This window comes from Leucopleurus acutus (assembly GCF_964270905.1).
Source record: "Leucopleurus acutus genome assembly, chromosome: 5".
Classification (NCBI taxonomy): Eukaryota; Metazoa; Chordata; class Mammalia; order Artiodactyla; family Delphinidae; genus Leucopleurus; species Leucopleurus acutus.
Window position 1 is genome coordinate 30,016,054 of NC_139147.1, and position 23,796 is coordinate 30,039,849.

The 23,796-nt window shown below is 36.0% G+C and overlaps 1 protein-coding gene across 1 annotated transcript in view; it reads left to right on the forward strand.

The window, feature by feature from the left end:
- The window catches only part of ROBO2 (roundabout guidance receptor 2), a gene marked incomplete at its 5' end in the record, with an annotated part of 1,616,413 nt that overhangs the window by 389,167 nt on the left and 1,203,450 nt on the right, over nt 1-23,796 (forward strand). The gene's annotated exons all lie outside the window — the stretch shown is intronic.

The window sequence follows — 23,796 nt, forward strand, 5'->3', positions numbered from 1 at the left end:
GAACCTTGTGGCTTTAAAGATAATTTCAGGAACATTAGGTAACAAGAACAAAGCATGTTGGAAAACATGGAAAAATATTTTAGTACTGAAATTTTGGTGACCCTGAACGTTTTATTCTGCATGTTTTGGAGACCCCTGGTCTGGCAAATAGGAGTTGTTTACAAATTTTAGTAATTATCATAGCATGTTAGCAGATGACAGATCCTAAGTAAGCTTAAAGGCTCAGATCAATTTATTTTTCATTTAAACAATAGCTCATGGTCAATATAGAAATGCTGGAAATTGGGGAAAAAACTTAGAGAGCCCCAACTTGTCATCACCCCTCCCCAAAAGAATAGTCACCTTATCCTACCCCCTAAGGATAATCACTTCAACCCCATCTAGTATTTTCCCCATATATTTATTTTCCATATTTCCCATATTTAAAACTGCCCATATATGCATGTGAACACCAAGAAAAAAGTATATGAACACCAAGAAAAATATATAAAAGATGTATATGGGCATCCACACACACATACATGCACATACTAGTAAATATGTATATTACATTACATAATGCACATATATATAATTTAGAGTATATGTATACAAAATTATTGTTTTCTTACAGTGAAATTTTTTATTTTTCTTTTACTTAATTTTGTTTTATGTCCAATTTTACACTATTATTCTGCTGTACATATCTTGGAACACAAATCTGATTGTTCCCTTGACGGTTTCTAGAAGTGAAATTATTGCCTCAAAAGGTATGATCATTTTAAGGCTCTTGACTCAAAATGCCAAAAAGCATTGCATAAAGGAGTATAAATTTACATGTTGACCCAAACTGCATTCAGCCTAATGGAATGTACTTCTAAAATTTAGAAAATTATCATTCATTTTTTTAAATTTGATACACAAATATGGTATTCCCTTATTTAAATTTATTTTATTAGTAGCATACTTGAATATATATACACACATATATTTGTTTATTAGCTATGCATAGCTTACATTTTATGAATTTCTTTCTAATTTAATATTTGAAGCACATACTTTAATCAATTTTCTTTTTATTTAATTACAGGAAAAAAACATGTTTTCAAATTTAAGAATGGTGGTCAGCAGTGTCACAGTTCAAATACCACAAGAAGTAGAACTTCATTTAAAAATCATTTTTTGGGCTTCCCTGGTGGTGCAGTGGTTGAGAGTCCGCCTGCCGATGCAGGGGACACGGGTTCGTGCCCCGGTCCGGGAAGATCCCACATGCCGCGGAGCGGCTGGGCCCGTGAGCCATGGCCGCTGAGCCTGCACGTCCGGAGCCTGTGCTCCGCAACGGGAGAGGCCACAACAGTGAGAGGCCCACGTACAGCAAAAAAAAAAAAAAAAAAAAAAAAAAAATCATTTTTTGATTCTACATACCACTATTCAATAAGAATTTTTTATATATTCCAGTTGAATGATGATGGTTAGATCCTATGATAAAATCTAGCTCATAAATGTAAATATTTTAGGTTAATTTTTTTTGAGGTAATAGTTTCACTTTATTGCTCATTAATGACCACAACTCATGCGTCATGATTTAAGCAACACAGTAAATTGAAGAGTATATGTAGAGAAAGAAAAACTGAGATGAATCTCGTTGAATATGCTGTTAAATCATTTCCAGAAGTATTCATTGTAGTGACTGGAAAATTTGATAACACTTAGCATTATATATTTTTCAAAATTCTCTTTGAGAAATTTTCTCTAAATTAGTATTTAATTTCCTAATATAAGGTATATATATATATATATATTTTTTTTTAAATAAGATATGGCATTAATTGTCATGGGAGATCCCCAACCTCACAAAGAATGGTGACGAGTAACAAGACTCTAAAAGAAATGACTATGCCAGCAAGCAGGTTGGCTTGCCAGAATTCGTAGTCCCCAAACGTAGACAGGAAGACTCAACGAGTCAGAGCAAACCAGTGAACAAACTGTACACTCACATCACAGTATAGTAAGCAGCAGGAGCATCGGTGTGACAGCTCCATTTCCCCTGCCCTCAAGTCCCACAGGGTGACACAACAGGGCAAGACGGTGCTATTGCAAAGGAATCCAGGGCCAGGGCCTCAGCATCTTTTATAGAAAACAGAAAACATGCCATTTCCCTACCAGGGGGAATAAGTAGTGCAAAGGTAGTCTTCTTGGTCTCCTTAGTTGCCTACATGACCTGGTGCAGGAACAGCTCAGAGTCAAGGGGGCAGCCTTGTTTTGTGGTTTGGCATACTCAGCAGGAACTTGCAAGCAATGGGGTTCATGGTAGACTGTTGTCTAAAAATTAATAGAAACTTTGAAGGCAATTTTCCTCACGTTAAACACTTATTTCTAGTTGGAGCGAAAAATAAATCCACTCTGGAGCCCTTTTTTCAAAATCCTCTGCAAAGTCCCTCTGGATTTACTTTCTCAGGAGCAGCAGTACATTTCCTTAAGACATCTTGTAACTCAGTCTTCCTTGTGGCTACACCGGCACATTTTCAGAGGCCTAACTAGCAAGAGAATCTGGCTTTCAGGTATCCAGTTTATCATGCAAAATACATAATACACCTCCAAGACATTTATCTGAATACTAGAATGTGAAAACACAGTTCTTTCAAATAAATATTAGTATCATTTTCTTATATCTATGTAGGTTTTTTAAAGCCCGCGTTTGGGAGATGATTATAAAGCAGTAGAACACATATAAGAAATGTACATTCAACTGAGAGGGGCCCTATGGAGCGGAAACTAAATGAGGTAGATTCTGTATACCTTGAAGCACCTTACAGTCTAAGGAAGAACACAAAATAAAACAGAACTATATATCAATATATTTGCAGGAGAGAGAGAAATAAACCCAATTAATTGCAGAGGTAAACAAAGTTCATAAGTAATCAACGTGACAAAAGGAATAAAGGGTATTCTTTAATATCAGAAAGGTAAGCTTGACTATGATCTTTTGCAATAAGTTATTTTCGTACCACAAAGAAGCATTTCTTGATGGTGTGATTATCATGCCTGTATGAGTATATGAGCATTCAACTACACTATTTTTATTTTTGTTCTTCTTGCAGTGTTATTTGGGAATGTCTTAACACTTAGGTTTATAACAGGAATATAAGTGCAAAGGACATTTTCCTTCCAATGTACTTAAGCACAAAACATATTTTTGTAAATAATATAATAATAATGTTGACTTTTTTAGAGTTTCAGAATCTAAATATAATCCTCATTCTTACAACATTTGTAAAAAATAGGATAAAAGACCATCATTAAGGTAATTTGTGTAGAGGAGCTAAGGTCTGAATTTCAATGGCCCATCCTTATAGAAATTCTGTTTTGGTTGACTAGATCCCATCGATTCATTTTGATATTACATATAAATGAAAATACCAAATGTCTTTAGCTTTGTCAGTGAAAAAGTAGTTTGGGCTTAACAAATGGTTCAGCGATGTCTGTTTGGAAGCTTCATGACATATTAAAGCAGTTGATGAGGTACAATTTGTTGTGAGATCACATCTGATTGATGGTTTACTATCTACCACAGCCTCATCTGCTGCCACATCCCATAATAAATGTTCATTGCTTGACAGTGTTAAATGTGCTCTATCTAAATCATTTGTTACTTATAACAAGTTTCAGTATATACGAATCAAATATTGTTTACAGTTGCCTTCAGTAGGATTTATCATTTTGCACCTTTCCACCACTTTAAATGGAATAAGTAAGATATAGATTTTTGAGTGTTTTGAGCCCGTGGGTGGTAACGTACCAAGAATTCAGTCATCAAGTAAATACTAAGCAAGTTATCTTGAAGAATAAAGATAAAAGTGGATTTGTAACTTTTTTTTCTGTTTCTAAATATACAAGTTGTACATTTATAGTACACGTTCTTGGGAAAATAATTAAAATACAGGGCAATTTAAAAATATTTATCATTTGTGAAAATCACATGAGGTAACTTGCTTCTAGCTTTTAGGAAAACTTATTTTTCACGTATAGCCACTCGAGCAGCTTTGACTCTGAAACTTGTCTTTCAACCACAAGCTTCTGTTTTTTATATATTACCTTCCTTCATTGCTGCTAAGTCTAACCTTGATCCCATTTCATTTTCTTCCTTGAAGTCTTTCAACCTATCTGGTTCTTATTTCCTTATGGCTCAAGATTCTTTGTCGCTTGGTTTTAACCCCATGAGTTGACGTTCTCAGCCCATGATCAATGTTTATTGATATCCAGGCATCTCTGCATCAACCATCCCACATCAAAGTCCCTTCTACAATCCCACATCTATGGAAACACTAACATCCTACATTTTTGTTCTATTTAAATAATACGTAGACTATTTAAATGAATAGAATATTTTCTGTCATTAATACATTACCTGGACTAAGAAAACTCTTGAGACTATCTTAATTACTACAAAAATAAAAATAGGAAGCACAGATGTGATATTTTGATTCATTAATTTCTAATGTGAAAGGCAAAACTAGAAGTCATCTTTGTGTTTCATGCATGAAGAAATTTTGAGATGAATGACTCCTTTGTCCCTTGCCTAAGGTCACATGAAACGAGACTCATGGTTTCAGGCAGGGAAAGAGCCTGTGATAATACTGTTTAATACAGATTTGCTTTATATTTTCTACAGATTGTGCATATAAAGCAAGGTGTTTTATGATCCAGAATTTAAGACCATTCCACATCTGTTCATTTCTTTCTGAACAAAACAGCATTTTTTAAAATCAGTACAAATTGCTCTAAAATTTTCGTTTGATTAATAATACAAAATTTTGAGGGAGACATTATCGAAAATTTCAAATGTGTTTGCCCTCATATTTTTAAGACTGCTAAATTCCATTTAATCACATTTCTGTTCAGCCTCCTGGGAGTTATCTCTTGTTCATACCTTAAGAGATATCTTCCGCATCTTTTTTTTCTCATAGACAGTATAATCTTGATGGGTAAACACTATTGACAAATTTTTTAAACTGTTTCACATTAATTCAGACTTTGAATGGAGACAGGAGAAAATCTTTACCTTAGCCAAGGAGCATAATTTAGTACTTTCCACCTCTTTATGCCCATATAAAAATAGATTTTTTCCTTGAAAATACACTAAATGCATTCCAGATGAGTTTTCTGTGATGAGCATAGTAAAACTTTACATTGGATATCAAAATAAGTTATGCAATAGAAGAAAGTTCTGAGCAGAGTAGGAAATTCTGTGGGGTTTTTTGTTGCTGTTGTTATAGAGCGAAACGGTTTTCCAACTTCAGTGCACATTCAGATCATTTGGAGGGCTTGGTAAAACCGACTGCTGGGTCCCATCCCCAGAGTTGCTGATTCAGTAGGTCTGAGGTGAGATCCACGAGTTTGCTTTAATAACAAATTTACAGTTGATACTGATGCTGTTGGTTCTGGGGCCACACTTTTAAAACCAGTAGTATATTGGAGTTGGTGTTTAGAGTAAGAAGTCTTATTTAAAATCCTGGCATTACCATGTAACAGCCCTGTGACCTTGGATAGCTTTTATGATCTCTCTGGAATCAGTGTTTCAAAGTTTATAAAATGGGAACCATGCTACCTGCCTGAGAAGGTGGTTGTGGTCATTGAGATACTGTATATAAAATGCCAGCAGTGGTATGTAGCACATATTCTCTGTTCAGTGAGTTTTAACTCTCTTTTCTGCAGATGTGTTCCTGTGTAAGTCATGATTCTTTGCTGAGTAGATGAGCAGAAAAAAATTCCTTGAGTTCTTCTGTTTGTCTAGCTTTCAGTAGAGTAAGAAAAATTACTTAGTCATGTGTGAGGTACTCAATAAACTTCACTGATTACCTCGTATAGAGCAAATACTGCTCTAATTGTTGGGAATATAATAATGAAAAGACCTGGCCACTGATCTTGAGAATCTTTAAGTCCAGTTCAATAGTTGCTATAATGAGTTGTTTATAAAAGAAGGCATATAACCAGAGTAGCTTCTTTTTTTATTCAATTTTCAGTTTTATTCAATTTTCAGCCCAAATCTTATCTTCTCAAAGAGGAATCCCTCTCCACTAAGCACCCAATCTAAAGAAGCCTACTCCCATCACCCACATCCTCAGGTTTTTGGTCTAAAAACTCTATTTTATTCAGTCATCTTGTTTATTCAAAATTGTTCTTGCTTTCTCTTTTGTATTTAACTATGAGAAAGAAAGGGTCTGATCTCTTTTATTTATCATTGAATACCAGCCCTCTGAAATGTTTGGAATAGATGGTGGTAGATGTGTATTATGGAGTAAATGAACGCATGGAAGTCTGTTTAGAAAAATCTCCTTAAGTTTCACAGGGGCGGAAGCTTTTGAACCAAGCACCCAAGTAGGAAAAAGGCAACTCAAGTTGAGGAAAACGCTAAGTGATAGGACATTGAGAGGAAAGTGTAAGAGCCTATGCTAATGATGTACAAGCAGCCTGATTATTTTGAGAGACACAAAGGGAAGTGGGAGTAAGAGTTACATCAGCGTTACAGGAAGAGTGTATCAGCCTCTAACCAATGGAGAAAAATTGAAGAACGAGGGGAAATGATCAGTTGACATCTTAGTGTAGGTATTTCTGGTAACTGTAGAATTGTTGACCTAAACTGAATGCCTGAGTATCGCATGCAGAAGCTCTTTTTGGTGCCTCTAAAGAGAGAGAAGTAGACTTTAATCTTGTGGCAATATTCGGAAAATTAATGACATAATAAAGGTGAGAGACACCTGAGGGAAAAGGCATAATATAATTTTTAAAAGGTTAATTTTTCCTATTATGAAAATAATTCCTGCTCCTTATTTATTAGGGTTTATTTGGAATATTTACTCTAAAACTTTCACATGTAAAAATATGTAATTGATAGTTTGCATACGTTCCTTCCATACTTTTTTTCTGTGTATTTTTACATTTGAAATCACATTATAAAATTAAATAAATCTTATGTTTTTATTTAAATTATAACGAAGCATTCTCATCTTCCAAGATATAGTTTGTAATGGCCACGTAATACTCCATTTTATGGGGACACTATGCTTAATATTTTCCTCTTGAACACTTAACATTGCATACCTAGATTGAGTAGGATATATTCATATTGTTAGGTAGGTAGGAAATTCCTTGGTTGTGTGTAACAGACACTGAAAGCAGTAGCTGAATATAAGATAGATATTTATACCTTTCGTTAAAGAGTTTGAACGAATAATTAGCTGTATCCTGAAAGCCATCATGGGTTCAGGCTCCTTCTGTGTTACTGGTAAACAATGACATGGAATGTTACACTCCTGGACCTGGTCCAAAATGGTCCATGATAGTTCAGGATTAACATGCGAAGGTGATGGTTTCATGCAGAAATTCTGCACATCTTCACGTTTTCATTCATTTCCTGTAAGACATTCATATAACCACCCTAGTAAGGGAAGTGGGGAAATGCAGTCTTTTTTTGGAGTGGGGTGGGGATGAAATGCTTAGCTAAAATGCTGTCAGTGGAAAAATGATAGAATGGAGAGTGGTAGATAAATAGCAGTTTCTGCTCTGCATAGTCAGGTTTCTCATCCCAACAATGCCACTGGTCTCGAGATATCTTGCGGAAGCCATTGCATTTCAGGCATTATTAATTTTGCTTTTGAAGAACACTATGACGGTCCAATTCAAAATGTAGCTCCTATTTTGTTTCAATGATATACTTTAAAATATTTAGTTAAATAATTAATTCTTGATCTGTGAAAAGTGCAATGAGAGACATAATATTTAACAGAGAACTCTGGTCTGTGGCATTGTTTAAATTATTTTAAGCCAGAATTTCTTTGAGTTTAGAGGCCTGACCCCCAACCCCTGGTAACCACTGATCTTTTTACTGTACCTAGAGTTTTGCCTTTTCCAGAATGTAATAGTTGGAATCACACAGTATGGAGCCTTTTCAGACTGGCTTCTTTCACATAATAGTATGCATTTAAGGTCCCTCCGTGTCCTTTTGAATCTTTCATTTTTAAACGTTTGTTTTTTTCAGGATGTTAACATGAAAGTATGGTCAATACCTGACATTTTCCCTAATCAAACCCCTCTTGGCCCACCACAGATTCTCAGTAACAGATGGCAGAATCTTGAGTGAAATAGAGTAAAATTTTCTGCATATATCAGAAAACATTAAAGAACTCTTCCCTGTTGTTACAACATGTAAAGATTTTTGGAATAATTTTGAACCCAATTTCTAGGTCCATAGAAGGGGTGAAATAAATGGGCTGCAGCTGAAGATAAGGAGGTTTATTAGGTAAGAAGAATTAATCTTTCTTTTGCTTAGAGAAAATTTACCTTTGATGACAAAACAAATCTTTTTCTTGGTTATGGCATTCTTGGGCATCACACTGTATCTGTGTTGTGAAATTTGCTATGCAATATGAAAAGCCTTGGTACACACTGTATACATAGTAAGTCATGGACATAATGATTAGTATATGGAGGAAGAAAGCGGAAGCAGAAAAAGAGAAAAAAGAAAGAGGACTAGCAATAAAGAATGTGAAGGGTGGAGGTGGGAACAAAATCCACTCCTTATTTCTTAAAAAGCAATGCTATTTTGGATAGTTTTAATTCAATTTTTGATTAGCTATATAGAGAGAAATAATTTGAGATCTAATTTGCTATATTTACTCCGATATTAGTGTGTTGTCATTATTTGCAAAAGTATTGTTAAAAAACACAAAGTTCAAGATTAATTAAATAATGAGGTTTGAGAGAAACTTACCCATAGGAGATTTATTTATTTATTTATTTATTGCGGTACGCAGGCCTCTCACTGCTGTGGCCTCTTCCGCTGCGGCGCACAGTCTCCGGACGCGCAGGCTCAGCGGCCATGGCTCATGGGCCTAGCCGCTCCGCGGCATGTGGGATCTTCTCGGACCGGGGCACGAACCCGCGTCCCCTGCATTGGCAGGCGGACTCTCAACCACTGCGCCACCAGGGAAGCCCTTTTTCATTTATTATTAAAACTTTGGTAGAACTAGGAGCACTGCCTTAATATCAGTAAAGATGAGCATATGCTGTCCTGTGATTATACATTACCTGCATTTTCCTCCCCACAATATGTGATGGTTACAATTCATTCCATGGTACTTCAAGAGGAAGATAAGACAAGGGAAGAAGGAAACCTAATAGCTATTTGTAGACGTTTTTGAGACTTCAAGCACATCACTGTGGTGAATGGAGGTCCCTCCTCAGACCTGTACGTATTAAACTTCATTCCACCCACTCAATGGAATAGAGTGTGAATTCATGCCTTTACCCTTTTTCACATACAAGTATCAACTTAGCAGACATCATCTCTTGCACTCCTTTCCATACCTCTGCAATAGGTAGTTTGGAGTTTCAACTTTATGTTCAAGTTCTTACCTTTAATTTTTTGCTCATGTAGTGCCCACATTTATTTTGCTTAGTCGTCAAGCAATTTGACAGCTAATTGTACAAATTGGTTTTTCTTTCTGATATATATATATATATATATATATATATATATATATATCACAAAGTTAATTTTACCAATGTAGAACCACTCTGCTAAAATCTGGAAGGATGAAGAGAAAACTAAGAATTTTATTTAGAAAAATTTTTAGACAAGCTGATCATATAGACTTGCTGATATTTTTATCTTAAATAAGGATGCTTTTGTGACTTAAATCTGGAACTCTTTGGCAGTTTTATAAAACCTAATTGTGCAAATGATGTTTAAAAACCGAATTTTGCATTTTAATCTATTACTGAATATTTCTTAGTTAATAATATTTTTTAAAATTTCAAACTCTTCGGGGCTTCTCTGGTGGTGCAGTGGTTGAGAGTCCGCCTGCCAATGCAGGGGACTCGGGTTCGTGCCCCGGTCCAGGAGGATCCCACATGCCACGGAGCGGCTGGGCTCGTGAGCCATGGCCGCTGAGCCTGTGCGTCCGGAGCCTGTGCTCCGCAACAGGAGAGGCCACAACAGTGAGAGGCCTGCGTACTGCAAAAAAAAAAAAAAAAAAAAAAAAAAAAAAAAAAATTTCAAACTCTTCTATATATGACATTTTAAATGTTCTTTGAACTCATTAAATACAGCATTTCAACAGGACTCTTTAGAATTTTTATTACATGAATGCTGTATTTCTAATAGCAACATTTATTTATTAATAAAAGTTGAGAGTAAATACTGATGACTCAGATTGTAGTTACTTTTGCAAAGGAGCTACTTAGGCAATAGATTCTACTTAAATGATATGTTTTAAATGTTTGCTAAAGAGTTTCCATTTTACCCACAAAATACATTTAGAGCTTGTGATACATACTCCAGTGAAACATTAGCAATTAGTTACATTTGAAGCCACATACTGTTTCCAGATATGTCACCTGTTCTGGACATGTGAGGTGGCATTGCCAGACAATAGATTGATTATTTGGGAGTTTGTTCTTCACATCGATGAATTCTGAACTTGAGGAAGACACCTAATCTCTGTGTGTTAGTTTCTTCATCCTTTTAATATATGTGTAAATTTTAGTCATAGTTGGTTATTCTCCTTGCAAATTGCAGTCTGTGTTATTTTATCTGAAATTCCAGACCACTCCTAAATTCTAAGACTGTGTAAGATGTGCTATGTGTGGCCTCACTTTTAACATAAGCCTGATTTGGGCTCATGTTATCTCCTTTTTTGAGTGTATATATTTGTTAAGTCACAGTGATATTATTACATGTTCATATCTCTAAGGTTGTTAATCCATGGAAAATTCAAACTTGTAATATTTGTGTATGTTGTGCATATATTAATGTATGTATGTGTAATTCTTCAAGAAACGTCTTTCCTATACATGACCTAGAAAAAATTGCCAAAGTTTGGCATATAGATATTATCCATCTTTATTATAATCATTGGTTATTTAATGCCACCCAAGTTCTTCTTGAAACTCCTGTATAAACAACTAGATGCAAATTCTAACAGAAGTCAACCAATTGCAAAGAAAAAAAACAGAAAAGAAGAAAAAAAAAACTAAAGTTGTGTATCTAAATGCAGTTATACAGTCAAAAGCCTAGGTAATTGCACAATAACTCTGACCGTTAATTTTGTTAGTTACGGTATGGACATGATGAAAAATGCAAAGCTGAATTCAGAGCAATTGTATCATTCTAATGAGAAGATTCATGCTGGCAAGCTGTCCTTTTGCTCTCCCTCAGCCTTCAGTCAAGATAATTTCATTTATCTTCCACGTTACCGTAACCATGTGGGGTAGAACAATACCCAAACATTTCACCTCCTTGACCACATTTAAGAAAGCTTGTTTGTCTTGAGCGTAATATTTTAGCCTATCCTCAATGTCAGCCTATCACTCTAACTGATTTATTTCTAACCAGAATAATATGAGTAGAAAAATATATGTAATGTGAAGTCTAAAGTATTGAGGCCCCGAGTGGATTTATACTGCTTTACATCACACGTGATTTAGAGCTAATGGAGTATATTGACATTTTATAAGCATTTAACTTTTGGAGAAGTCACATCCTAGGTCACAAAGCATATTAAGATTTTAAAATATTATATATTTGCCACTTTTGGAAGGACACTGGTTTAATGGTTAGGAGAGCAGGCAACTAGTTATTCATTGAAAGTGATTCTTACCTTTAGCAGGTGGATAGAAAATATGTCAACATTTCAAATAAAATGGGATTTTTTTTGACTTCTAAAAAATGCATTGTTCATGTTCTAAATACTAAAGAAGCAACTGTCAGAGTTAATATATCCTGCCACATATATTACAATATGTTAGTTTAATACAAATACTTGAGGACAAATCTGCTGTTTGAGAATTGTCAGTAAAATAAAGGCAAAATGATGAATTTCTCTTGGTTGTTTGTGAATCTTTTAGGTGTTTTCTGTCTCCTTAAAGATTGTTACCTGTTCTTTATCTGGTATTGCTGTGTTTTCTAAAGGTCAGAATTAGTATAAATTTAATTTATGTTCCCCTTCAATTAAACAAATTTTTCATGATCTGAGGAAATTTATCATCAGATTGAACTTGTCAGAAATATTTTCAGAGTAGTATTAGGTAGACTATTACAAGAAAAAAAAGCAGTCATTTCAAAATCTCGGGCTTCCCTGGTGGCGCAGTGGTTGAGAGTCCGCCTGCCGATGCAGGGGACACGGGTTCGTGCCCCGGTCCGGGAAGATCCCACATGCCGCAGAGCGGCTGGGCCCGTGAGCCATGGCCTCTGAGCCTGCGCGTCCGGAGCCTGTGCTCCGCAACGGGAGAGGCCACAACAGTGAGAGGCCTGCGTACCACACACACACAAAAAAAACGTCAAGGAATCACCTGCTCATATCATATACTAATACTGACGGTCTCTGCTCCCTGCAGTGATGCAGCTTCCTTCCCTCTGTGCCTCTCTCGTCACCTGCCTTGGGTTCTTCACCTTTTTAGAGGGCTGTGAAAAATAAAGAAAGAGTAAGATGTGTTAGAGGCCTTATGTGTCCTGCAAAGCCTATAATAATGACTACCTGGCCCTTCCCATAAAAAATGTACTGATCCCTTCCTGAGTGCTTTGGAGTCCTCCGCTGGCATCAGGCCGACTGACCTGAGCAGACAGAAAATGCCTGGGAAATTCACCAGAAATTTCCGTGGACTTGCAGATTGTATCTATCCTTTTCACCAGTATTCCATTGTTCGGAACTCAGTTACTTGGCCAGACCCAGCCAAAAGGAAAACTAGGAGACATCGTTGAGCTAGATGCTCAACAGGAAAGGGAAGATGGTCTGGCAAATAACTAGCTAGCCTCTGTCATATTTATAATGTGACTAACAAAATGACCGCTTGCAACAGATGCAGCAGTGTCATGTATTTTGAAAGAGTAATTTTGGAATGAACGTTTCGTTATGGCGGACACTTCTAGTCTCTGCTGTTCTCCTCTCTTTCCAGTAATCCAGGTGAATAAATAATTCCCCATCCACTTACAGTCAGTCAAGAGCATGCAACATAAATCAGTAGTTTGGTGCACTATTTTTAGCAGCTATCTTTGAACCTACTCCGCTATACTAGGCCTAAAACCACCTCTCAGTTCCTCTTTGTTTACAGCAATAAAGTAGAAGACTATTTATTGTCTGTTTGGCCATACAATTTGCTTTAATATTGTTAAAAGACAAACTGAGGCGTATTAAAAATTTTAAGTTTATTTGAGCAAAAATGGATTCAAATTGGGCAGCACCAACTGGAAGTAGTTAGGAGTTACCTGCCAAAAAGAACCAGGGAAAAAACTTATATAGAGAAAGTACAGAAGTAAAGAAAGGAAATTATTTAATTGGCTATAGCTTAAAGCCAAGCCTAGTTGTCTGTCTGTGATTAGCTGTCCTTAGCATTTTGATTTTGTAACCTTGAAACCTTTACAGGTTTAGGTTTTGGTTTGCTTATTTAGACCACCATGGCATTAGAGCCATCATGGCCTAACGGCCTTCTTGTTTAATTAATTTAACCCAATATTCACGATTGATCCCCGTGGACTTTCCTCAAATCTTGTTATTCAGCCTGTGAGGGCTTTGTTCGGGCTGCCTCTGCCAGCACCACAGTCCCATCCCCCAAAACCATCATGAACTATGAAGGTTCTTAGATGTTTATAGTTTCATGGATTCTGGCGGGAGATACGTGACTCTTGGGTCAGAGACAAAGAACTTTGTTACTCACAGCACCATAAACATAATGAAAATGTGTATGTGTGCGTGAAATTCCCTTGAACCTAAGTCCTATGGGAGTGACACAGATGGTACCAGATGAATGACTGGCGTTTCAGGAGAACTGTGAACTTAGGGAAACTGAGTCTTCTATATATAAGCATTCCTGCTCTTAGCTTTAGAAGGAAACAGGCAGTAAGCAAACACATCCTTTACACTGAAGAGAAACACTATCTCTGTATTCCAAGGCTGTTCGCTCTGCAAACATCCTCACGAATACAGTCTAGAATTAAGGGCAGTCAGTGCCACACTGGCAGGACAGGTAAAAATCTCAAAAGACTCACAGAGAACTTTTCTCCAGTATTATTATCCTTGGATTGCTATATTTTCAAAATGTGTCTAGCAATATACAGGTCTGTATTGGAAGCACGTTTAATAGAAGGTATGGGTAGTTTAATTAAAATCTATACTTGCTGTTATGGGAGAAAACTGAAATCATGATTTCTAGTATTGACACAGTTGTTTGCCAGGCCAACTTTATGTCGGCGCAGAATGATTAGATTTCACTAAAAGTGATTTACATAGTTTTAACATGTAATTAGGTTGTTTGCCTTGTAAACAGCCATAGTTGTGACTCAAATTTTATTGAATGGTATCCAAGTGTCCCACAGATAAACATGTATAAGTCTTTCTCAGTGAATATAATTTGTAATCAATTACCAGAAACTCTTCCCTAGTTTAGAATTCTAACTTGCAGACGTGTTCAAGCTGGAATTCAGCTAAGGTTGCAAATCACTACTTGTGGTATGGTATACTGATTCAATAAAACTCTCACATACCGAATGATCTATATTGGTTCTCACTATCCAAGAAGAAGCAAAATGAAAACAACATATCTGCTGTGTTACAAGCATAATTCTTCCATTTTTCTTGGCTTCAAGTGATAAAAATGCTGGATGCTTTCGTCTGTAGCAGGATATTCCCAGCTGAGTGCAAAGGAGAATTCAATATTTGTCTAGTAAATGAGTGACTGGCAGCACACAGGTGTCCACACGCATGAGCTGATTTGCACGCAGGATGGAGACCTTCTAGAATAAAGTTTTGCACATGAGAACTTGCAGAATATACTGTAACCTAAAAGTCAAAGGGAAAGAGAGATGCTTTAGAAAGCTAGGCATTGTGACCCCTGCCTAATCCCTCTTTAAATTCGTTGGAAAACCTTGGCGTGCTTATTGTTGAAGAGCTGTTTAAGTGGCAAAACAAGACGCAGGTCAGGAAATCATGGTACCGTGTGATATTGGTGTGGTGAGGTCTCAGGGGCCTTTGGAAGTGGAATGGACCTCGAGGAAAGTGCTGTGCCAAGCAGGGCAGTAGAGAGTCTGTGGAAATGGATTTTTGTTGTAAGCACAAATGAGAAAGACCTTGAGACCTCTAGGGACATTTGAGGAAGGTGCAGTTTTGTATCATTCACTTTAGGAAGATGAGGATGCCAAATCGTATTCATTACTTCTATTCTGATCTCATTGTGCCCAAAGGCTGCTTAAACCTGAGCAAATTTAGATTTTCACTTCTTAGCATTTCAGTATACCTTAAACCTATTTTCAGAATTGGGCTTTTTTTCCCCATCCTTTTCTAGCTATTTCCTTTCTTTTGTATAAGAATGTGTCAGTGAATTCTATTAATTTTAGCTATATATGTGAGTAAATTGTTAAGCTTTTTTACAAAAGCAATTTCCTACTTTAGCTTTTAAGAGAATTATCTTGGAAGAGAATTGATTTGTTTGACTTAAAACAATGGGCTGTAAGAAAAGACCCTTTTAAAAATTGACAGACTGATATTCTAGATTACCTTTTGCATCCAGGAGTGTTCAGAATTCAGCTTTCTACGATGGAATTAGATTCACCAAATCTTTCTGAATACAAATAAATCATATAACGAATGAAGGTGTGATACAAACAAATTTTTAAAAGTGAGGAAGTGATTCTATCTGCTTAGAATTTAAAGTGTAAGGAAAGATTTTGTGAAGACCTTAAAGACGTAGATAAAATTCCACTCTGTTCAAAACTAGCAGGTATCGTGGTCATCAGAACTTTTCAACCAAGGTAGTAATATTCTTTGAGCTGTACTTCCGAAGATTAAAAGTACTTCTAAAAATCTGAAGTTCAGGTAGGAGGCACTTGTAGTCTGTGTGACATATGGACCTGTTTCAGTAAATGCACTATGACTTGGTCACTGATTAAATAGAAGAAATGAAGGATGAAAGGATGAGGAAAAGATGCTTTCAAGGTTTAGGCCTGAAAATGTGGAAGTGAATGTAGTTTAGGAAATGATGTGCTCAGTCTGAGTTAAAGTGTCCCATTGGGCAGTTAAAAATGGGTTGAGAGAAATATTAAAGTCAGTGATTTGGGAGACATCTAGATATGTTAATAACAGTGACTATTTATGATTGCTTATATTTCAGATTCTATGCTAGGAGTTTAATATACATTACTATTTTTAATCATTTAATCCTAATGTGGTAGGTATTCATACAAATATATTTTCATATGTATACTCATATTCATATTTAGATACTTACATATATATGAAATTGATCATTTGTGAAGCTAAGTAATTTAATAATCACTGCTCAGTTTCTCTAGACTTGGATTTCAACCTTTATCTGTATAACTGTGAAGCCTGCATATTCTTAACTCCCAAGCATTCCTATCTCTTATGATAATGGTTTACATTTTGAATGAAGTGAAAATCAGAGACAATAAGCAAGGGCTTGAAGAAAAAAGAGAAAGGAATTTAAGATAGAAGGAGGTGTGTAGGGGAAGGAATGCCCATGTGAATGAGGCCAAGATAGAAACTCAAACAGGAACAAAGCTCTCCTGTGAATCTCAAGAGATCCAAGGCTTGGGACAGGCCTGTATGAAGCCCAGGGAGGGCAGTTCTTTCTATAGCAAACCTTTTTCTCCACTCTGTATAACCAGGCTCTCCAAAATGTGTGAGTGTGAAGTGAGGTGTGTGCATGTGTGTGTATAAGTATGTGAGTGTGTATCAAGATGGGCAGAGAATCATTTTTCAGCACAGAGGAAATATTTCCAATAAAATTAAGTACTGCTGAATTACAGCAAACTATTGTGGGTGCTGAAATTTGCATTGGGTTCCTAGACGTGATCAGATGAAATGCTTTCAAAATTTTGCTGTAAAATATATCTGAAGACTAAAATAAATTTAAGCCTTCCTAGTTTTCGTAAGAAAAAAGAACTTTCAGAGTCTGAAAAGTTGCCCTGAGGTTAACACCAAAAATAATTCCTGGAGCCTAAGAGAACATCACACTGAATGGTAGTATTAGAGCAAAAAAAACAAGTTTTCAGTATATGTCTCCTTTTCCTACTTTAGTTTAAATCATTTAATTGCTAAAAGTTTTATTTATGAAATTTCCTTTCATACAGTTTTTTTTCTATAACTCTTTGTGATTCAATTTTATTTGCTTTAACATGTCTACTTCAAAGCATAGCTAACTCTAAGTTTGTATTGTCAGGTACTTTATTATTTGAAATGTAAAAGTGCTCCTTTCAGACAGTCACTCTCTGTTCCCAAGTGATCTTAGTTTGTCTTTAAACTACTCCCTGTCCTCTATAAGGCCGCTCTATGGGGGTCCTAAATTGGATCAGATTTTGTCTTTACAGGCCAATTAGCTCAGGCTTTGATCGCACAAAAAGAGAAACTAAAGATCAGCCTTGTCCTTCTGGAAGCATCCCCTTTGGGACCTCTAAAAGAAGCTTTCTTTGGTTTCTAATTTTTCATTAAGAATTTAGCAATCTCTAATGAAAGAATGTTAGTTCTCCCAAGTCACTAACACCAACAAACTTTTATAATCCACCAAGAAGATTTTTACAAATATTGAAAAAAACAACAAATAATTATCGTTAGTAACTCTTACCTGGGTGCACTGGAGGTAAGTCTATGTTATTCCTTGTATTTACTTTTGGAAACTGAGGTCAAGATCTTTTTCAGGATGGGAGTTATTGACTTTTAATTCACTTTCTGATTTTTGGTTCTATGAAATATTACTCCTTTGGCCTTCAAAATCATGTCTAATGACATGAGTCGAGAGTTGCAAAATATAGCAGTTAGAAATGTGGGCAGTGTCTATCAAGAAGACGTATTTTGTTGTCCAGAGCTATCAGATGGCTAGGAACCATTTCATATTGCCCAGACAATCATTCATCATGTTTTCGCCGTTGAGATTTGCAGATAACTTTTCCAAGTCAATCGTATTATGAGAATTTACCTTACATTTTACATCCTCCTAAGGGATCTAAGAAGTTTGAGCTTTTACCCGTCTCTTCACCAGTATGAAAGGCAAGAATTTGCCTGATACACTCACAGAGTGACAACATGAAAGCAAAGGAGATTACTCTGTAAACTCCCTGTGAGACTTCCTGTGATAACAGGGCCACTTTGCATCAACTGGGAATGAAAGCATAATGATATACTCCCTAAAGTGAGGCTGATGCGGCCTGATCTATGCAGGCACAGCTTGAGGAAGGCTATGGCTACATTGGAAGCGAAGGTTCATAACTCTCTGTGGCTGAACACCTATGGAGAAATACCATTCAAACAAAATTTTTTTTAAAATGGATTATGTCTTTTTTATGATTAACAGTTCTTGCTGGGAATTAGATTTGTTTTCAGGAAAATAACTGGAAGACCTACTACCGAAGTACCAGTTCATATTCTGATATACATTTTTCACTGTACCCACCTTCCTATCACCTTCCATGTTTCTTAACTCTAAGGCAGAGAATCTACTTCTTTGACCTCAGGATTTATTAGTTAAGGCTGCCTTAGGTACTGAAGAACAGACAAAAAAATTGTGACGAGAACATTTTTACTTCATGGAAAAGGATTATTCATTCTATTTAGGTTTGGCATAAAGTGTTTAGAAAGTTTTCGTTGACATTTTATGTTGTGTCATTTGTGTGTGTGTAGAAGTGCGTGAGCTTTCCCACTTTTGAATTACGAGAGATACATATTTAAAAATTACGAATTTAAAACTGGTTTATATATGTGATTTAGTAATTCAGAACAACGGAATTCTGTCCTTGAACTTTGCCTGTTGTGGTCAAAGCTGCTGTTCTAAACTGAAGTACTCAGTGTGATATTGCTCTACTCTATTTTACCAAAGATCGTTTTACAATTTTCAAAGAGTCGTGTATTTAAAATAACAACAATGATCAACAACAACAATAAAAAATGGTAGCTATGTGAGGTGATGGAAGTGTCAGCTAAACATTTTATGGTAATCATTTCACAATATACATGTATATCAAATCATCATGTGATACATTTTAAGCTTAAACAATGTTACATGTCAGTTATATATTAAGAAAGCTGGAAATAATGAAAAAATAACATCCAGGATTAGCATGAAGACTAAATGAGATATGTATTAAAAATATTTATTATAGCTGTTGGGACATAGCAAATGCTTAATAAATGTGCTATTATTGCTATTTAAACTTAAAAAAATAAAATAACAACAATCAGTAAGCAAACAAGATAAACAAAAGTGGTTGTCACGCCCCACCCTGTCCTAGGCACATGGAATGGAACCAAGTAGGGAAGTACCACACAAAAAATAGGTCATTGATTGTAGGGAAATTCTAGAGAATCAATTACTAGGAAATCATTTTTGTAATATAATGTTTTTGGATTTATATTTTTCCAAAAGTAGGCCCAAAATTCATACTACATATGAAGTAATCTAATGTCTAAAATAGTGTTTATTATATATCTGATAATGTACAATTGTATGAGGACGTTAAGTTGGACTCTTCCAAGTGTTCAAGAATGACAGATTAAGAAAGCTAACACCGAAAAGCAATAAACTACCCACATGCTACATACTGCCGCCCTTGAGATTTCAGACACTTGCAGAATCTGCCCAACCTCTACTCACCCATGACACCCTACACAGTCGACTATAAGTCTATTTAAGAAGACTGAGGAAGAAAGAAAACTGAGTGCACCTTGTTGAGAGGACAGTAATTAGGAGAGAATCTATCTTCCTGGCTGGAAATGCTCTGGTCAGGTTGGGGAGGTGGGGTGCTGTCTTTGAGGAATCGTTCTTAGATGTTACCTTACGTAGGGAAAAATTGACATCTGAATTAACATCTCAAGTACATAGGTTAAGATACAGAATTTGACAAGACCTCACCACCATGCAGAAAGGAGAATTGGAGGCCTTCTATGAATGGAAAAATTGAAGGAAAATCAGTATACTTCTCTCTAAGAGGGTTCCTGGGCATCCGGAAAAGCAAGAGTAAAGCTTTAAATTACCCCCAAGAACACCATGCACACAAACTATGGGGAGCCTATTAGTACCAGGGTAAACCAGACTAAATTAGAAAACAGGGTCATATCCCACATCCACAGGCAACCAGTTATGTACTATACCTTCCTCTTCATTTCTCTTCTCTGCTTTCACCACTGGAGGAATTTGTCCACAAAAGAAAGTGTAGCACAGCTCAGCTGTTCCTCTCTTCATCTAATCCCATCTAACCACAAATATAAATTGCTATGAAGCATGGATAGGGAAGACTTTGAACCAGCTATATTATTGGGCAATGTTATTTAAGTGTGCAAAAAACATATGGAATCTCGTGAAATGTCACCAAGAATGAAAAGGGGACTTTATTATACCATGATTAAAAGCAACGTAAAGGGCTTCCCTGGTGGTCCAGTGGCCCCAACTACTGAGCTCGCGCGCCTCAAAGAGAGCCCGCGTGCCACAAACTACAGAGCCCGTGCGCCCTGGAGCTTATGAGCCACAATTAGAGAAGAGAAAACCCGCACACCACAACTAGAGAGAAGCCCGGTGCCTCAATAAAGACCCTGCATGCCGCAACTAAGACCCGACACAGCCAAAAAAATAAATTAAATAAATAAATATTTTTTATAAAGAATGTAAAGACTTATTTTTTTAAAAAGCAACCTAAGTCGCAGCTCTGTGTTTATATTTCAAAGAGTTGAAATTCCTTAATAAACCAAGTACACATGGCATCTTTCTCCAAATTTCTAGTTTCTTTGGACCATTCTGATGATCTTACTGTCCAAGATCTTTGTTTCGTTTGTAAGGGGCAGAGAGCCAGGATTTAAACTGTATGTGTTTCTATTCTTTGCAACCAAAAGTGCCTAAATAAAACCTGTGTAATATATTTTTAAAATATTTTCTTCAAAGAATGGTTCTAGACATGCTAACAATTATGGAAATGAATATCAAAAAGAAACACAACAGAAAGAGTATCTAAATGATAACAACCTATACAGTTGATGAAATTATGGACAACTTCTTTTTCATATTTCTATCCCCCCAAATTATATAAAAATAATAAGTAATAATAATTAGCAATAATTAAACATCTATTAAATGTGAGACACTATTCTAAGTACTTTACACATATTCGTTCAACTCATCACAACAATCCTAAGAGACAGGAAAAACATCATTATCCTTATTTTGCAGATGATGAAACTGAGTCCTGTAGAGATTATGTGACATTTCCAAGACCATACAGATAATAGTTAACAAAGCCTGAATTTAAACTTAGGAAATATTACTTCAGAGGTATGAGCACCAGATTTATTTAAGTGTGCCTCAGGCATCAAGTTCCATTTATCTGGAAAATGTGTCAAGAACTGAGAAGGTTCCAAGATTTTATCCTAGTTTCAGGCTAACAAGTTAGTCTTGCCACAGTTTCATGGCGGAAGGCATGAGACTCCTGGGTCAGAGACAAAGGACATTTTCTTACCCAGAGCAATAGCAGTAGCAAGGACATCATCATTTTTCTTGTGTCAGTTTTTTGGGACCAATTTTCACAGGACGACATGAAGACATTCAGGGGACACCTGCACATTTGATGGACTGCTTTACAGAAGAGGAAGTCTGTGCTCATAATGGACAGTAAGTGTGCCTGCGCATTGCTCCAAGGGGAGAGACTATCTCTAATTTCAAAGGCTGTAACTTAATCTGCCCTGTGCTCAGAGGGAGAGACTACATTTCTTCCTTCCAAGGTTGCTCACTATACAAACATTCTGAAAAGATATTCTGAGACAAACAACATCAGTGCCTCTCCTCAGAGATGTGCAGAAACATGACAGAACATGGAGAATTGTCTCCTAATAAAGTTTTGTACCCCATTAACAATGGGAATATCATAAAAATGTTACAATTAGTAATACATTTGGGAGTGAATTTAAGATTTAAACTTTTCTTAGGATTTTTTTTTTTTTTTTGCCAATCACAACAAAAAATAATTGTTTTGCTTTGTGTTGTATTCATACTGGATTGTTTACATTTGTTTTCCCCAGTCAGTATGTCCCCTTTCCTTTTCTTCATCTTTTCAACACAGAGGGAATATCACATCCACCTTAGTGGAGACTCAGGCTTTGGACTTTGAAATAAATCTCCAGGTGTAACTGACATTTTCTCTGGTTGAGAAAGATTACTCTATTTTCATTATAAACTATGTGATATTTTATAATGAGACTTATACCAGCATTGCTGAGTTTCAACTAGCTTTATGAATTCAATTTGACTTTCTTTTGCTGTTCAATAATGTTCAATATAAATACCAATATTATGATATATTTAGTATAATTATTAATGATTTGGAATTTGATAGATACTGTAGAAGCCTGAAAGCATTAATTATTTTAATGGGGGCTTATATTTTTATAAAATATTTAAAATAAGTATGCTTAAAGATAAAAAGAGTTGAAAATAATGACTTACTGTCCAAAGCCAAAGAGAAATCAGGCAAGGCTTAAGTGAAACAAGTAAGAACGCTGATGAGATAGCTTTCTTAAAAGGACCATAGGAGGGGCACATGAGAATATATCTTGGAACTATGAATGGAGTTGGTATATATTTTTAACTTCAGTATTCTATTATGAATCAATAGTCATAACTGCTTATGACTGCATAGGTCTTTCAATTTTACCAAGCATGTTCACAGGAATTTTCCCTCAATCCTCACAATAAAATAATGATGTATGTGGTGTGAGCGCTTTTTATAGAAAAAGAAATTGAAGCACAGAAAGTTTATATAATGGTACCAATATCACATGTGGCTGAATAGCAGCCATGAGATTCATCTCTAAATCATCTGAGAAAAAAAAAGAGAGTAATATTAAAAAGCACAATATATATAGCAAAAGCCCTGGATTTTGACTTTTAATGGCGTAGGTAAATCATGATTGCCTGTGTTTATAACCTTTGCACATTACCTTCCCAAAAGATAGTTTGCAAACAGAATTATTTTCTTTTCCTATTCCTAATTGTACCAAAGTTTGGGGATTAATATAATGGTCTCACAGAATATAAAAATTAGGGAAACTAGTAGACGTTCAAGACTTTAGGGTCAAGGGGTTCCTCAACTTAACATCAGAATCTCCTGATGAGCTCGAATAATTATTGGCCCTGCTCTCTGGATATTTTGGTTCACTCTACTTGGAATGGGGCTATAGAATTATAATTTTTTTAAGTGGTTTTTTTTTTATATTCACAGGGATTCTGATGATTAGAAGGCATCTCCCCTCTAAGGGAACCCTCTTGCACTATTGGTGGGAATGTAAATTGATACAGCCACTATGGAGAACAGTATGGAGGTTCCTTAAAAAACTAAAAATAGAATTACCATATGACCCAGCAATCCCACTACTGGGCATATACCCTGAGAAAACCATAATTCAAAAAGACACATGCACCCCAATGTTCATTGCAGCACTGTTTACAATAGCCAGGTCATGGCAGCAACCTAAATGCCCATCAACAGACAAATGGATAAAGAAGATATACATATATACAATGGAATATTATTCTGCCATAAGAAGGAATGAAATTGGTCATTTGTAGAGATATGGATGGACCTAGAGGCTGTCATACAGAGAGAAGTAAGTCAGAAAGAGAAAAACAAATATCGTATATTAACACGTATATGTGGAACCTAGAAAAATGGTACAGATGAACCGCTTTGCAGGGCAGAAATAGAGACACAGATATAGAGAACAATCGTATGGACACCGGGGTCGGGGGGGGAGTGGGCAGAGGGTGTGTGGT